The sequence below is a fragment of the Pogona vitticeps genome, chromosome 5, assembly GCF_051106095.1.
Source record: "Pogona vitticeps strain Pit_001003342236 chromosome 5, PviZW2.1, whole genome shotgun sequence".
NCBI classification, from domain to species: domain Eukaryota; kingdom Metazoa; phylum Chordata; class Lepidosauria; order Squamata; family Agamidae; genus Pogona; species Pogona vitticeps.
The window spans coordinates 19067538-19086500 of NC_135787.1; positions in this window are offsets into that span (position 1 = coordinate 19067538).

Consider the following 18963-nt stretch of genomic DNA (forward strand, 5'->3'; position numbering starts at 1 on the left):
TTTTGTCATAAGTCTTCCCCGAAGCCTGGCCCTCAGCCTGTCTACTGGGGGAGGAAAATCTGGGGATGATTCAGGTGTTTGTATTTCTAATTGCTCAGCATTCTCCTCAGCTACAGTTAACCCTTCAGGTTCTGGATCTTCGGCTGCACTCATGACATGAAGGAGGTGTATCCCTGGCTTTTGCCTATCCCCCTGGTTATGCTGTCCAGCACCAGGGTAAACTGGAGGGTCGGGGGGGAGTTGCCATTGTTTATAAAGACACCCTTCAAGTTGTCAGACTCTCTGCTGTGGCGATGCTGCGCCTAGAGGCCCTCCATGTGTTGACTGGGGCCAGGGACAGTATTGGGATCTTGCTGCCATACCATGTTCCCCGTGATCTAGCCAGCTCCCTACTAATTGACTTCATCTCCATGGCTCTGTTGGGATCCCCAAGACTGATTATCTTGGGTGATTTCAACAACCATGCAGAAGTGGAGGTTACCGGTCCAGCTCTTGAGTTCTTGGAAACCATGGCTTCTTTGGACATGTCCCAACATGTCAATGGCCACACACATGTGGGTGGCCACATTTTGGACCTGGTTTTCTCTACTGAGCAGAGAGAGTGTGGCTCGATGGTGACTGACCTTCAGTTGGTCCCCTTGTTGTGGTTGGACCACCACCTGATAAAGTGCAATCTCACGGTGGCCCTCCCTCCCCATGGGGAGCAGAGACCTATTTTCATGGTCCACCCTTGCAGGCTACTGGATCCTATTGGATTTCAGGATGTCATATGTGGGATTCCAAATGAACAGGCTGGCACTCCTGTCAAAGCCCTGGTGAATGGATGGTATGCCGCCACTGCCAGGGCTGTAGACACAATCGTTCCTAAATGCCCTCTCTACCGCAGAGCCCGACCAGCACCTTGGTTTAACCAGCAGCTGTGGGCTATGAAGCGGAATGGGAGAAAGCTAGAGAGCATCTGGAGGTGGAACCCAATGGAAAATAACTTAAAAGCTGCCAAGGTTGTGTCTAACCTCTACCTTGCTAAGGTAGCGGCTGCTAGAAAAGCCTACTTCACTGTCTGGATAAGCAAAGCATCCAATCAGCAGGCGGAACTTTTCCGTATAGTACGTGACCTATCTGGAATTGGCCACGATTGGCCTCCATCTAGCATTTCTTGTGACAAATTTGCAGCACTTTTAAAATCAAAAGTGGAGGCCATCCATAACTGAATGGGCCAATGAAATAATAAATGGGTCTCTTCTTGAGGAAGGAAATGATCATTAGGCCCATTAGAAAGAAACCGAGATTGGGGGCGGACAACACTGGCAATTATAGGCCCATTGCTCATGTTTCTTTTGTTAGCAAGGTAGTTGAGAGAGTAGTGGCCAACCAGCTTCAGGCTCCCTTGGATGAAACTGATGTCCTGGATCCATTTCAGTCGGGCTTCAGGCACAGAAACGGCACTTGTCACCCTGCTGGATGACCTACTTAGGGAGGTCCGTCCCTTGGGTGCTGCCTGGAGGTCATTCTGCAATGGATGCCATCGAATGGACTAAGGTTGAACTCAGACAAGACGGAGGTCTTGCGGGTGGGTGGCCCCAATGTCAGTGGTTTGGGGAACTTTCTCTCTTTTGGGGGGGTGACTCTTACCACAAAGAATTTGGTTCACAGTCTGGGGGTCCATCTTGACCCGGCACTTACCATGGAGACTCAGGTAGTGTCAGTCTGCCCATTTACATTTTCAGCAGATCGCCCAGCAGCGTCCCTATCTAGATGTGGGGACGCTCACCACGCTGGTCCGTGTGCTCGTAGTCTCAAGAATAGACTACTATAATGCTGTCTATGTGGGGTTTCCTTTGAGGCTAATGTGAAAGCTCCAGATGGTCCAGAACACGGTGGCTATTAACAGAGGTGAAAATATTTCACCATATTTCCCCCACCTTGGCTGCCTTACATTGGCTACCTATCTGCCTCCGTATTGATTTCAAGGTGTTATCCATTACAAACAAAGCCCTTAACAGTTTAGGCTCTCAGTACCTGGCATAGGGCCTTCTTCCACCCAGTTCTACCCATATCACCCACTTCAGTCAGGCCGGGCAGCTGAGGGGCCTAACGCCAAGAAAGGCCCAGTGGGACAAAACTAGAAATCAGGCCTTCTCAGTAGTGGCCCCTCGCCTCTGGAACAACTTACCTGTAGAGATCCACCTGGCCCCCTTGCTGAGGGCCTTCAGGACTAACTTGAAGACATGGCTATACAGGCAGGCCTTCCCTACAGCCATTACCTAGCTTATCTCCCCGTTTCTTTTTTTCTCTCTCTTTCTTCTTTTTCTTCTTTTCCTCCTTTCCCATCTTGTACTTTGTGATCAATCTGGATTTTATTTTTATGTTATATGTAAACCGCCCAGAGTAGACACGTTCTAGATGGGTGGTATATACATCTAATAAATAGATAAATAAATATTGGCTGGACGATTCTTTGGTACAAGTGCCGTTGAAATAAACAAAACTGCAAAATGTAGAGGAGACATGCACATGAGATTGTGCTCCTTTTAGACTTGTCATAGTTTGAGCACAATATCCTATAAGCAAATGCCTCTAAACTTTATCAATCCCCACTTTCCACTTCTGTCATCCTGATGAGGCAATCAAAGGACATAGTAGAGTTTCTGCCTAATTATTTACAGCTTATTGGCATGTTTTGATCTCATTGAGACAAGTTTCAAATCAATGGCACTCAGCTGGATTTCTCAAGTTAGCCTCTATTGTGAAAGAAAGAAAGAAAGAAAGAAAGAAAGAAAGAAAGAAAGAAAGAAAGAAAGAAAGAAAGAAAGAAAGAAAGAAAGAAGATTGCAGTATAAGGAATGAAGACACCTTCTTCAAGTCCTAAGAAAACAGCTTTTTTGATGCATAGTTCATATTTGTGGTTAAAGCCCATGGTCTAAGAAAAGTGATGAAAGGAAAGAAAAGAACTGTTATTTTCACAGAAATACAGACTATACCTCTGAAAATTCAAGGTGCCAGAAGCATGACGACTAGCATAAGATATAGAAAGTGGTGGCGTTACTGCTAGCACCTAGTTTTTTTTTTAAAAAAATACCTTTTAGAACTCTTCATGATATTCTAATTCTCATGTGCTTGAGACTGAAACTTATACTTATACTGTACTGAAATTAAAAAAGGTGGAGGAAAATTAACCCTTCTCATTCCCCCTTTCAATCCATGCTTTAGGAAATATGAGATGGCAAGATGAGATAAAAAAATGTAGCGTATAAACAGTATAATGGTACAAGCAATTATTTATGGTCCCAAATCAGCTACAGTTCTCTTTTTGTGATAAAAGAGCCTAGTGCTGGCTCCTAAAGGGAAAATATGCTGCTTAAATTGAGGCCAGAAGCAAACGGTCTGAGATGAACCTTTGGCCTGAAGTGAAGGGAGCTCTGGGCAGAAAGGAGGTGTTAATTCACCCGTTTCTTTGTGACTTTCTTTGTTCCCACTTGTGTTTCCTGGCGGCAGTGGAAGAACAATCCTCTTAGACTGAGAGATACCACATTGTAGGCCTTGATGGATTGGACCAAAGTGCAACCACTGAGGTGAGACTGAGTAAACCAGAGTGTTTATATTTGATGCAAAATAAAGACATTTGTGATGTAATACTGGTCACGACTGATGCTTAATTGATAGCCACATCATAGACCATTAGAAGAAGAAAACGTATCTGTGTTTCAGCCCTACAGTCTCCTCCCTCCTATTAGGGTTGCCATATATCAGAAGCAACTTGATGGCACATACCAACAATATGCAGATGGAAGTGTCTAACTGTTCTCTACATAAAATGCAAAAGTAAAGGAAATGGGGGACTCGCCATCCAAAAGCAACTATTTGTGAAGAGAAATAAGAAGACAGGATGAGGAAAGGATTAAAATCCTTAATGGAATGGAGAGATGGAGAAAGATGGTTTCTTGAACTGCAGTTCCAAGAACATGTCCTTCACCAGGGTCATTGGCCACGTTGCCAGCTCCTTCTGGGAGTTGTCATCCAAAAAAAGGGAACTTTTCCCCATCTCTGCTGAGATGTAGGCAACATTAGGATGTGCCACAAGTAGAAATAAGCTAGCTCAGGTATCTTTGAAGAATCATCTTTAATTCAGGTGGAACTGGGTGACATTTTGAAGGAATAACTATGTATTTTTTAAGAGAATAACATCGTTTTGGATGAATCTTTCCTTTTAAGAGAATAAAATGTACTTTGGAGAGATAGATCACATTTATTTATGCCCTTCCCCCATACATTTCTCATGGATAGTATTTACTTTGGTGTATGTCAGTTCTTCAGCTGTTAAGGGTGCATGCATGCGTGAATTTTGTTGTTGTAAAAATAGACTAGTGCTGCTGGTACAGTTTTTAAAATGCTGCTTTGTGCTTTGGGACAAACATGGGTTTTGTGTTTCCTTTCAGCCTGCACCATTAAAACTCCCTGGTCACAAGCAATGAACTGATTCATCTCTATTATTCTTGTAATAAGGGACAAAGCAATTTCCATCCCTTTCACCCCCTCTGGCATCTCTCAGCCACTTCCCAATCCCCTTGCATGCTCCTGCCACATCCAACTTAATTTTTCAGGGAAGGCATTCAGAGGGCCCTTTTTACAGGTTTTATAACTGGCAACGTTTTAGAGGGAAAACCTTTGAACAAAGAGTTCAGGCCTTGAAATATTAGTCTTCTGTTTTCTTACCTGAGAAAGAAAGCTACAATTTAATCAGACGGTATCTCTCACAGGTGAAAATGAGCAACCGGCGGCTATGGTGAAGCACGAGACAAGAATAAATGACTGGAGTGTTAACAGGAATTTGGCTCTATTCAATCCATGGCACTCTGTTCTGTTTTGCGTTTCACTGCTGTTCGTTCTGCTGGTACTTCAGCCGGTTGCCTATGAGGCTGCCACACTAGGCTCTGACTGTCATTGGAGATAGGAAAGCATTTGTGGAAATGATTTAAACCAGTGGTTCCCAAACTGGCTATCGTTCCTCCCTACAGTAGGACCGCCATATCCATGGGATTTGTACTTGTGGTTTCACTTATCCACTGCCTGATTAAAACAACACACATCTGAAAATACATGTTCCCAAGGTTTATTACAAGGTCACTTAATGGAAACACTCATGGCCTGACAACTCTGAGGGAAGCAACTTCCAGTAAAATGGAGAAGCCAGATGGGGGTGGTGAGGGTGGTGGCAGCATAGAAGTCTCCCATGTCCTCTGGCAAGCCTGAGCCAGAGCTCCCTCTCTCCACTGTGCATGGACAACAGAAAAACCGAACCTAAGTACTGTGTGATACTTTAATGCAGGGGGAAAAGATGAGAGGTTTCTGTGGCACTTCCGGTTGGGTTTTCATGGAGCTGCAGCGAACAGTTTGGGAACCACTGGTTTAAACCCTTCTGGAAATCTAGGGGGGAAATGCATTTTTGAAAGTGCATCTTTCATTGCAACCTTTCAATCAAGGGTTGAATATTCTATATGAAATGAAGATGCATTTTGCAAAATACATTGTTTGGTGGAAGAGGAACCGTGGTGGATTTAATTATCTTCAGTAGCTGCAGAGATGCTGGAAAATTCCCTTTAGCCTCCCTTTCAAGGTAAACCAACCTGATTTGCAGTTCTATGATGCATGTGCAGATTGCACAGCAATAATCCTTTAGACTTCAGTTCCCCAAATTTTGTCATTCAGTTCTCGGCTCAAAGATGTTTCACAGTGCAAATGCAAATGCACATTTTCTAATTAAGTACACTTGCAGACTCCATTAGTAGAACCTGAAAGAGTTAGTGTTTTAGACAGCAACTTTTTCAAAATCCACTGACCACTGTGGCTGCAGTTATCCAAAGTTCTGTTTGTTAGAGCTTAGAGTTAAAAACTTTCTGTGATCTCTGCTAGCTGTGGTTCTTCTCCTGTAGACAGAAAATAATTATATATGAGTGTAAAAAAAATTCTTTCTACCAAGTGCTGCCATATCCAAGTCATCAGTTAATATTCAGTCGATCAAGAGATGGAAACATGTGTGTGAATGTGAGGATGAATAAATCAATCTTGATGTAAATAATTGTGAATCCTATAAACCATAGAATAATGGAGTTAGAAGGGGCCTATAAAGTCCAATCTGTTTAATGAATGAGTTGTCATCTGATAGATAGTTGTCTATTTTTCTCTTGAATGCCTCCAATGTTGGAGTGCTTACCATCTCCCAAGGTAATGCACTCCATTCTTGTACTGCTCTAACAGTTAGGAAGTTTTTCCTGACATTCAGCCAAAATCTGGCTTCCTGTAACTTGAGCCCATTGTTATGTGTCCTGCACTCTGGGATAATCAAGAGCAAATCCTATTCCTCCTCTTTATGACAAGTACTTCTCAACTAACTGGGAAATACTATCATCTCTCCCCTTAGTCTTCTTTTCTTAAGAATAAATATGCCCAGTTCCTCTAGACTTTCTTCATGGTAGTCTTTTACGCAACAGAAAAGAACTGACTTCCATTCTCCTTATTAAGAGAAGACTACAGCATAGTGCTTGGTTTTCTGGGAGTGAGTATGGATTTGGCTACTCAACAAGCAGTAAAGGATTTCTTGAGGAAATGTGAAACAACCTAGCAGAGGTGCAAAAATAGCAAAGAAGTGAGGCATGCCATTTAATGGCTTTTCATTCCCTTTGCTTAGGTATCAACTGTGCATCTCCTGGAAGTCCTTGCTACGTGCTGGAAGAGCGAGCAGCTGCATGGCGTTTGAGCTGGATTAGAGAATCCTTGCAGAGACAGAATCAGAGCTCAAGGAAAAACAGCAGGACGAAATAAGACGCTCACAAAGCAGCCATTTGTTAAATGCAGTACCTGCTATGGGCTTGGTTTTCAAAGCCCTTCTTTCATTTACCCAGCATGTTGATCTGTTTTAGAAATCTGGCTGGAGGAGATAACTATGGAAATAGCTTTTATTTTGGTGGCTCATTGAAAACCAACCTGCATTACAAAGCTTTTGTCTGAAACCCATTGCAATAACACAGAATTATAGAACTGCATGGAGCTTGAAAGATCATCTAGTAGTTTCCAAATAATGATTCTAAGATGGCCCATAGCCTTAAACATCCAAAGTTATAGTAAATGAGACAAGGGTAGGTGGACAAGTATCCTACCTAGCATAAGGTAGCTTCGTGTTTTTCTTCTGTGAACCTCGGTTCCCTAGATGTTTGATGAAGCTCCTCAAGGAGAATATAAGTATTATTAGAAAAGTGTGTCCAAGAAGCTGTTTATCTACAAATATTCATTTTTCTCTCTAGTGCACAGCAGTAGGAGAAGAGGAGCTTGAAAGATTCTCATGGGGCAGCAGTGCAAAGCAAAATACCTATTTGATTTCCCTTACAAAGAGAGGACTTCTAATGCATTAAGGATATAACAGATACTTACATTCTTCTTCTACACAGAAAAAGCAAAGCAAAAGCAAAAAACGAAGTGTGTTGCTTATATGCCATCCCATAGCACTTGACACACTCTCTGGCTGATTTACAATTCTTTTTTTTTTAATTATGTGGGCTACACATTGCCGCCCAAGCAAGCTGGGTTGCTCAGTTTACTGACCTTGGAAGGATGGGAGGATGAGTCAATCTTGAGCTGGCTACCTGAGCCTGTTGTGATCGGTCGTGATGATTTTTTTGACTGCAGTCCTGCAGTTTAACCCCTGCACTACGAGACTCCTAGGAAAAGCATATCTCAACACGTGAAGACACTTCACCAAAGGGGAGGTTCAACTGCTGGGAGAGTTATTGCTTCTGTACAAGAGCAAAAGGACCAGTTCCTTTTTTTTTTTTTTTTTTTTTTTTTTTGGTCAGCAGCAATATTTACAAACATATGGCTTTTATACAAACCTTCCGGCCTGGTATTTTGTGTTTTGGAAACCTTGTTTTTGCACAAGTTCCCCCTCCCCCTGCAAAATGCACAAGGCTTTCTGTTCCATTAGCCTCCCCTTCCAAAATCACAAACTGTAAACATTGCAAAAACCAAAAGAAAACCTAGCAACAACCACAATCTAAAAACAAAAACCTCTCACCCATTAGGGAATAAATTTTCCATTTTCACTTGCAAGAATGAACAAAAGTGAAGATTTACTCTCTCTCTCTCCTTTCTCTCTCTCTCTGTAGGAATCCTCAGGATACTTTATCAAACACATGTTTCATTAGCAGACAAATGTTTCAAAAGTGTCTTCCAAGGACAGGAGGTGTGAAAAAAATTAATCTTGCATTACTATCTTATTGTTGTTGCTTAGTCATTAAGTCATGTCCGACTCTTCGTGACCCCATGGACCTGAGCATGCCAAGCCCTCCTGTCTTCCACTGATTCCCGGAGTTTGGTCAAATTCATGTTTGTTGCTTCAATGACACTGTCCAGCCGTCTCGTCCTCTGTCGTCCCCTTCTCCTCTTGCCTTCACACTTTCCCAACATTAGGGTCTTTTCCAGGGAGTCTTCTCTTCTCATGAGATGGCCAAAGTACTGGAGCCTCAGCTTCAGGATCTTTCCTTCCAATGAGCATCTTATACCATGGTACAAAAAATCATCATATGATGATGATGATGATGACCATGCAGAAAAAGAGGAACTTAATTTATGCATTCCAACTAAAAAAAAATCCCATTCTCAATGCAGTTGAGAAAACACAGAAAATCACAATTAATGTGACAAAGAGAACAAGTTCAACTTAAACCACAATAAATAAAAAATATATACAACATGAAAATATAATCTAAAAGCACTGCAGTACTAAAATATTCATCCACAATACCCTTGTCATGACTTGTCCTTCACAACCTACAAACAACATGGCAGATATAGCCAACAATATTCAGGCTACAACTAATATCAATATGGTGAAGGGAAGAAGTTGTTTGTTTGTTTGTTTGCTTGTTTGCCTGGTGGCAAAAAGATGGTGATAAGTGACAAGTCGTCCTTTGGGGATAAGGCTGTCTTGATTGTGGGTAGAACAGAAAGCTTCCTTCCCTACTTCTCTCAAAGGGGAACACAGAGAAGAAAGGTGAAGAAACTGGCTTGGAAAATTTGGCTTCTCTGTGAGTGCCTGGGGAAAGCTAGCTGAGAATGTGGCGGTCAGTGTCTGCCCAGTAACAAGGAGGGGATAACACTTGCAGCTTATCTCTTGTGAGAAAGGACTTCATGGCCAAGTTGGCTGGTTGCCTGGTACTGCATTAATTAGGAGATGATTGCAGCTGTGTTGGGGGGAGGGGTAGAAAGTGCTCTGGTCTGCTTCAACATTCAAGGGAAACTTAAAGCCTGATTGGCAGACCATCTGGAAGGGTCTAGAAGGGGATGTCCAATTTATAAAAAGGGGTTCAGAAGTTACTTTAGTTAGCTTACCTCTCAGAAGATTCTGTGCTCAGTTGCTGTGCCTTGCCTGGAAGGATACAATATGTGTATGCTTCAGAACTATGCTTATTCTATGCTAATATGTGAGTTTTAAGAAGACTGGTTTAGTGTTTTTATTTTCTGGTGTGTTCTCTTGATTGCCTTAGCTTTCTCTCAACTGTATTTTTCTCCAACTGCTCTTTGAAACCTTTTGAAAGGTCTCCAAGTTTCTCCTGTTTTTGGTTCCGATAGCTTATGGTACTAAAATCAGGTATTGCCTTGACCAGCTACCAGGGATTTTAGTATTTTTGTGGATTTGGCATCTCTACTTTACAAAATGGCTGTATCAGTTCTAAGTGCCTAGCTTTGTGGGTTGTTGTTTTTTTGTAACAAAAAAACACTTTCTGGATGCACTGCCAGTTGCGAGATGCCTTGGATATTAGGAGGCACCAGCGCTGGTCTGGTCTCATAGTTCCCACTATAAATGATTCTTTTTAAAAAAATTAAGGTAGTGTGCCTCAGAAGCTAGGGAGGAGCCCTCTGAACCTGGTATAGTACTGTCCCAATGGGCACTTTCAAACTGAGAGTCTGTTAGTTGTTAAACTATTTTTTTTATTTGCTATCTGCAAGACTATTAAAGTTGCAGTTGTATTTTTTTGGTTTCCTATTACAAGGAGGAAGCCATGAGTATTATTCTCCTGCACCCCAAGTTATAAATGAATACATGCACAAAAACAAGTTGCAATTAAAAATGTCTCTTTACTAAAAATGGGTTGTATAGTAGGACCCCTGTATCTGTGTGGGATTGATTCCACAATCTGCTGTGGGTGCTGAAACTGTGGATGCAAGGGAACACTTATGTACAGCTTATAAGGCAGTAGGACAAAGACCAGAATGATATATTGTACGTATATAGGGCCATGGCAAAGTACAGATAAGTAAAACTGCAGATATCGATCCCATTAATACAGAGCTCCTACTGTATTTGAAAAATGCACACAAACATGTTTTAGGAAAATGCATTAAATGTATATGCTAGGAAAGTAAGTATATGAAAAAAATATGCCACAATTTTGATGCAGGGAGTGGTGTGTGTCCACATATCTAATATGGGTTGAGAATGTTGGTGGGTTTCTCAGAAGCTATAGAAACCAATGACAGAGTCTCACATTCTACTAGCTCAGTGAATTAGAGCACCTGATTGCAGAGTTTGATCCCTCGATGTGCCTCCCAGGAGATGAACCAGCCTATAGCCTGGGATAAGCTCCTTTGTCCCAGAGCTTACAGTTCAAAGTAGAGCATAATTTATGCAGTTCAAACTAACAATTTAGTTAGTCATCCTTCAGTCTCAAAAGACTATGGTGTCGTGCTCTGTATGGAGGACTTGGAACAGCGTCTAGTGTGGCTGAAGAGGCCAATTCGAGAGTGGCAATCTCTTCCACACTGAATACAAATCCAATCTGTCCCCTGTCCAGCTCCCTGGTTTTGCTGCTTTTGTGACTTCCTCTTTGCCTCGGCCTGCTGGACAAGGGTCTCTTCAAATTGGGAGAGGCCGTGAAGCACTGCCTGCCTCCAGGCTGAACGGTCAGATATCAGGGTTTCCCATCAGTTGAGGTCTATTCCTAAGGCCTTCAGATCCCGCTTGCAGATATCCTTGTATCGCAGCTGTGGCCTCCCTCTGGGGCGATTTCCCTGCACTAATTCTCCATACAGGAGGTCCTTTGGAATCCGACCATCAGCCATTCTCACGACATGCCCAAGCCAACTAACAATATTACCCAGGTAAACTTCACATCAGGGTTTGGAAATTAACCAAAGTGCACAAGAGTGTGCGGAGGTTACCTCTGGTTTAATATTCTTTCCCCAAGTCCAAAATCTGCTGAGATTGATGCATCCTACTGAACCAAAGCAAATCAGTTAAAAACTTGACATCAAGATCCTCCTGCTCATTATTAACAAGAGTGGATAAACTTTTTTTAAAAAAAATCAGTTTCTTCACTCTTTAAATCTTGGCTTGCCATTAGATTTAATTCATTTAAATACAGTTGAGGCCAGTAGAATATACTCTGTAGCTGTCAATCAACAAAGGGGAAGAAATACAAAATGTGAATAGTCAAATCAGCCACCGGGCTTGTTGGAGTTATCTGCATGGCAGAGATGTCAAGAGTATTGTTTCCTGAGCCTGACTTCTACATGCAAAGGGTAGCGAAGCATGTCCTGGCCTCTTTTATCTTTCTCAGGAGAGCAGCCAAGTGGCATAATCAATTCTTCCAGCCTTTTGTCTTTTACCTGATGTTTATTTTGCTCAGTGCAGAGGGCTCTGCTGTGCTCCTTGCTTCTTCAAAATCTGTTGACTTTCCTGCCGTTATTAAAAGGAAAGGCGAGAGCTTCGGAAGAAGCTGCAATATTGGGCCGCATTATTACAATTTTCAGAGGAATACTGCTTGCCGGTCTCTGCCATCTTCCTTGCCCAAGAGAGGGCAAAACATTTCTGAGAGCTCTCGACAGGAGCATGCACACTTGAGGGGAATGACCTTTGCACAAATAGCGTAAATACTGCCAGAGCTTGGAAGTACGTAGTCACAGGTAACATAGTTCTATTACTAATCACTTTTGCATTACTAATGCAACTAGTAGTTACAAAATTGCTTTTTTGAGTATAACAAATAACACCTAAGTTATTTGGGTCTGGCAAATAATATTTTGTTACTTTTAAAAGGTACTTTGAAAGGCATTTCTGGAGGCATTTGACAGGTGTGATATACTTCGTTTATGTCAGAAACAATCCAGTGGTGTTTCTAAAGTTGAAGCATAAGCTGATAGGATGCTGTCAATCCCCAGGGGAATGCCCATATTTATTTATTTATTTATTTATTTATTTATTTATTTAGTTAGTTAGTTAGTTAGTTAGTTAGTTAGTTAGTTAGTTAGTTATACCCCACCTATCTAGTCATTTTGACCACTCTAGGTGGCTTACAACATAAAACTTTATCTCAGAGTTATAATTGCACTTAATAATGAGCTTAAAGACCACTAGAAGTGAATAGTTAGTTGGACTGTGTTACTTGGCCTGCGGTGTAGATGTTTGTATTTTTAGTGGGGACTTTCAGTGGGTGGGGAGTGTTGGGGGATTTTTTAGTGGGTGGGGAGTGTTTGGGGAATTTTATGTCTGTGCATGTGTCTGGTCTCTGGGTGTCTGTGAATTTCATTGTATGGGTATATTGTGTATATACTTACAATGACAATAAATAAATAAAAAAATAAAAAAATAAAAAAATAAAAAAATAAAAAAATAAAGCATAACAAGTTTTTTAAAAAATATATATAACAATTAATTAATTAAATGATTCTGCACGATGGGAAAAATACAAAATTAATCAAATAAAGAGAAAAGGGAAAAAAAGGAAAGAGGTCAGGAATTAACTGGAAGGGAAGGCCTGCCTATACATCCATGTTTTTAGTTGGTTCTTAAAAGTACCTAGCGAGGGTGCAGAGCGAATCTCTGGAGGCAGGTTATTCCAGAGGCAAGGAGCCACCGCCAAGAAGGCCCGGTTTCTAGATCTTGCCTTCCGGGCCTCCCTTGGCATCAGGCTCCTCAGCCTCACCTCCTGGCTCTTGCGGGTGACACGGGTAGAACTCGGTGGGAGTAAGCGTTCCGCCAAGTATCGAGGTCCTAAACCATTTAGGGCTTTATATGTAAGCATCAGAACTTTGAAGTCAACGCGGAACCGAATGGGCAGCCAATGCAGTGCTGCCAAAATAGGAGACATATGATTGAATTTTCTCACTCCGCTAAGGAATCTGGCTGCCGCATTCTGCACCACCTGGAGTTTCCGCATCAACTTCAAAGGTATCCCCATTTAGAGCGTGTTACAGTGGTCTTACATTTGCTTACAGTCCACACATTATTTGGAGTGTCACCTTCTGCATCCCCCATTTGGCAGGCATGTTTCAGATTAGATGGTTAAGGAAGTACTCTTTGGTACTGTCCTTTGATTTGTATCTTTATATACGTTTCTGAGGTGCAGGTATTAGAATTGGGCAATACAGAGTGGTTTTATACACCAGATGGGCGGGGTACAAATCAAATAAAATAAATAAATAAATAAATAAATAAATAAATAAATTTCCCTGTATTTATCTAATCTGTTGGTATTGAGAAAGCAATATGTTATTAACATAAAATGCAATGAATTATTTATGCAATTAGGTAATAATAGTGACCCTCTAGCTGCTGAGACACCATGAGTAACGTAACGCGTGCCTTCTCAAATGGAATGTTTCGAGCTCTGAAGAACGCAATGGATATAACATTTGCAAACTGAGCATGGCTATAGCAGTTGCTGCCTCTTGCACTGATGTTCAAAACTAAGAAGCATCAGCTGGGGTGCTTGTGTCTTTTCGTTCAGTCAGCCAGTCCCATGTTTGTAGTGTGTCTAGGCTTTGCTCCATGAAGTAAAAAGACACAAGGCATGGGCAGAGACATTTTGAGCAAATTGTGAAAAGCCAGATGAGAAAAATCTGCTCCTGGTTGGGTTCTCATGCTGGAGACAAGATTCCCACAGCTAATGAGCTCTTTACTGGCTATCTTGCCATATTAAAATAACTTATCTATATATAAAAGAATACTTTAATGAGAATTTGTCACATCTCTACTTCATAGCTATTGCCGTAACAACAAACATTTTCTTTTAATTGTTCCGGGAAAGTCCTGCATACAGATGAGAAATAATAAGAAATGAAAGGGAACAAGCCGTAACTTTCTCCAAGCTAGCTGCTATGGGAATTTTAAACAAACTTATGGTCTACTTTATTGGCCCAGGTATATATTACAGTGACTAGAAGAGGTCAAATGAGGACATTCTCCATACCCTTTGGAATTAAAACAAAATGTAAGACCAGTAGCTGATTCAGGGGGACTTTCTATTGAATTTTGAATTGAGGAATTTTTATATTCAAGTCTGTCTTTCTTCCTTTGGTGCCACTTTTTCATACAGTTGTCTCTGCATAGGAATCTTATGCATCGGATTCTGAAAAGAATCCTGGTGACCTGGATAAAGAGCTGTTTAAAAATGAAACACCTTGAAGAACCTTGACTTTGGTAGGTTATGACATAGATCATTGGTGAGCAACTTTGGCTTTGCAGACCTTGTTGGATACAACTCCACCACACCTTAGCTAGCATAGATTATATTGAGGGATTATGGGAGCTATACGTCAGAAATCTTCAGAGGGCCACAGTTGACCACCCAATGGCAGCAGATTTCCATGGTCTCAACTAGAATCCTTTCCAGAACTATCTTGGGATGTATATGTTTGCTAGATGATTGAACAGCTCAGTGGTCTAGCTGTCTGGCTGCTGTGGAGTCATAGATGGGGAGTTCAATTCCTCCCGGTGCCTCCTGGGAGTAGAGCCAGCCAGTGTGGTGGTGGGTGAGGTGCACAGTCCCAGGGCACCTTCCAAAGAAGGGAATGATGAACTCCTCCTCCTCCTCCTCCTCCTCCTCTTCCTCCTCCATTAATAATAATTAGTTAATTATGACCTCCAGGCACAGTCAAAATTATACAAACATTGACTGGTATTATAATAGCAGATGCAAGTTTTTTTTAAAAAAAGTATCTGTAACATATTGACGCACCATGTATGCTGTTCCTAATATTGCTATTTTTTGTAGCTCTGATTGTATGATTCCTGAGATCTGCTTATAGTACTGTGTGAAATTTCTTGATATTGTTCCCAAAGCCCCAGTGACTAAGGGGCTACTGAATATGTTTCTTCCAGATGTGAGATGTTTCAATTGTCAGGTCTCTGTACTTTTTTTTTTACTTTTTCCAATTCTTTATTTTCATCTCTGGCATCCCACAGAATTCCAATGTTAATGATCCAAACATTTCTTTGTTCTATTACTACTACGTCTGGTATGTTATGTTCAAGGTGTCTATCGATTTGGATCCGGAAATCCCACAAGATCTTGACTTCCTCATTTTCTGACACCTTCTCTAGCTAATGTTCCCATGGGTTTTTGGAGGCTGGCAAGTTATATTTTTAGCAAAATGACCAGTGCATTGTTGTTGTTGTTGCTATCGCTGCTTCTAGGTGTGATGTGCAAATCAAGATCTGTGGTGACTTGGAGCCATAGGGTGAGATGCAATCTTAGTAAAAGAGCAGCCTACTGAAATGCAAGTTAAAATACTCATTATTTCAGCGAGTCTCCTCTAAGTATAGCTAAGTCTGGATTTAACCATTGTGCATAGTCCAATTTAATTTGGTCAAGCTGAACAACATCAATGTGCTACAAACATCTAACGCTAGTTGGTTTTTAGTAACTAACAAGAGAAGACACGTTCAACTTGACAGATATTTAAGAAAGGGAATGAGCCATGGCTTTCATACAGTCATGACAGAAGGTCATGTTTAATAGGCAACAGAATAAAGATTTTACCTTGCACAATGTGTAGCTGTCCCCTCCAGTTGTTTTTGCTTAATTGCAGTCTAGAGAATGTAAAATAGGAAATATTGACTTTTCTTAGCTTAAGTCAATATATACCTCTTGGGACAATAAATCTTGATATTCACTGAAACATAAAGTCAATGCACTATATGTACTGCTACAGCTGTTCATTTACAACTCATTCCAAAAATCACCCTGTTATTTCTTCTGGTAGTTTAAGATGGCTATTTTGGAAAAAAAAAACCACCACACACATATACACAAAAACTGGGGAAGAGAGAAGAGATGTATGGTAGCTGTAAATTAAGAAACCCACAATGGTTTCAATGTAAAAAAATTAAATTGTTCTCAGACAGTGATCTTCCGATGCTGCTTTACAAAGACTAAAGTCGATGCCATAATAGCAGCCTTCAGTGGTACTGAAACAGCATTGGTTGTCCTTCAAGACAATCTCCTAAGGGATGCAGGCAGGAGGAATGTAACCCTTTTCATCCACCTGGATCTTTCTGTGGCCTTTGATACTGTTGACCGTGGTTTCCTTCTGAGAAGGCTTTCAGGTTTAGGGATCAGAGGTTCCATTCTCTGCTGGCTCTGGTTCTTCCTTGATTCCAGATGGTACAGCTTGGGGATACTATCTCCACCCCTTGGGTGTCTGCAATGGAGTCCCACATGGGTCAACCATCTCCCCAGTGCTTTTTAACATCTACATGAAGCTGCTAGGATAAGTCAATCAGAGATTTGAGGTTCACCAGTACTCTTATGACACACAGATCTATCTCTCCTTTGCATCATCTCTAAGGTTGCTATAGAGGTCCTTGAATGCCTAGTATCAATAATGGAGTGGACAAGGGCCAAGAAACTGAAACTGAATCCAGACAAGACAAAAATTCTATTGTTAGTAGAATCGTTGGACCAGTTAGAAGGATATTTACCTGATCTTCATGAGATTAAACTCCCACTGAAGGATCAGATTCACAGCTCGGACATACTCCTGAAATTATCAACTCCAGCTGTGCCTCTGCTAGGATACGAAGTGCCTAGTAACAGTAGTCCACATATTGATAATCTCAAACATAGAGTACTGTAATGCCCCATATGTAGGGCTGCCCTTGAAAACAGTATGGAAGCTTCAGCAGGACCAAAATAAGGTGGCCAGACTGATTTCTGAGAGTAGTAAATTCAATTTATTGGCTTCCTGTCAGTTTCTGTGCTCAATTCAAGGTGACCTCTAAAGCCATATGACCTCGATACTTGTTTGAATGTCTATCTCAGAAAACAGCTACCCATTTACTCACTCCTCCAATCCTTCCTGCTAAAAGTGGCCACAATGAGGGAGGCCAAAAAGGTAAAAACAAGGAGTTGAGCCTTTTGGTGATAGCTTCCAATCTTTGAAACAAACTTCCAGTGGAGGTGCATCTGCCTCCTTCCCTCCTGATAGTCAGGAAATTAGTGAAATCAAAATCATGTAAAGCTGCCTTCAGTAAGTTATTCCCAGATGCTGTTAACATTTATTTAATTTTATTTTAGTTCTTGTGCTTTTTTCCCTTGTATTAAATTTATTTCTGGATCAGCGAACCCCCATATTGATAGTATTTGTTTATGGGGTGTATCAGATTCTGAGTTTTATTTGTAAAATAACTGGATTCCAGAGTATTGTCTTCATTAAAGGGATGGTATAAAAATCAAATCAATAAATAGAATAATAATTTTCCCCATATCCAGCTTTACTGCGCACAAAAGCTAATACATGAACCAGGTATCTAGACAGGAGGTTTCCATTACAACAAAAGATTTATCTGTCCTGTTCAGCCCAGCAAGGGTCTGCAATTCATTGCATGTAGCCCCTAGGGTAGTTTCCTGGCCATTGGCTTCCCCAGGCACCAACAAAAAACAGTAGCAAATAACGCTGATGAATGTTGATGGCAAATCACAAGCCATTAGAAAAAGACACCTTGTTTTGATGAGGTCTTATTGGTCATCATCAAAGTTCACTGGCAACTGGTGGGCAAAACATTATTATAATAAACATTTACTGCTAGTTTTAATGGATTTTCCTCATTTGGCACCAAAATTTGATATGACAATGAATGTGTGTTTGTTAGTGTGTGCCTGGCGTACAGTATGTGAAATTAGCTCACCGGCTTACCTAAGTTCTCCACCCCTGCACTACAGAGATGTGTTTAAACACATTACTGCCACTATGAAGATCATAACTGAATACATACCAACAAATATCAGGGATGTGACCCAAATGGTCCAGAAACTGGAAACATTCAATATCCATAGGTTCAGTCATCAATCCTGGAGGAGGCTGCTGTCAAGAAATCAGAAGAACTCTGAGACTTGGAAGGGCAGCTATGAAGGAACTAGAAAAGATAATCAAGTGCAAGGATGAGTCACTGGAGACCAAGGACAAATACACTGTTGTATTCCCAAATAAAAATAGAGAGTATGTGTGCATGCCATGTGGTCAATTACATAATAAAAGTTCAGGTGAGGTGATACCTTTACTAGACCACAGAAATCAAACATTTAGCGCGAGCTGTCACGTCTTGAGCACATCATGAGAAGACAAGACTTGCAGGAGAAGACAGTAATGTCAGGGAAAATTGGAGGCAGCAGGAAAAGAGAAAGACCAAATATGGGAGGAATGGTCTCCATAAAGTCCTCCATAAAGGCTGCCACAGCCTTGAGTTAACAAGAGCAAAGCAGGGTTGTTAATGACAAGAAATTCTGGAAGTCACTCATTAAGAGGATGGCCATGGATGGTAATTTGATGGCACACAGCAGCACCACAAATGAATTGCCTAATGAATTCCTTTAAAAAATCTCCAAAACATAACTTTATGGCAGGTTAAAAGGCCAGCCCATCAAACACAGAAATGGGTGGTGTCTCACCCCAAAATTTCAGAGAAGCACTGCTTACTTTGGTCCCCAGCAGCCACAGTATTCAAATAACTTGAATCTGTTAATGATTTTCAGGAGCCATATCAAGACTTTAAATATTACTGTTTCAAAAGTGGACTAAGAACATTGGAGCTCAAAAAGCTTTAGATTTTATAGTTATAGGATGTGGCAGGAAGCATGAGGTCAAAGGCATCACAGCAGAATACAATTATCCCCATTAAAATTGACATAAATA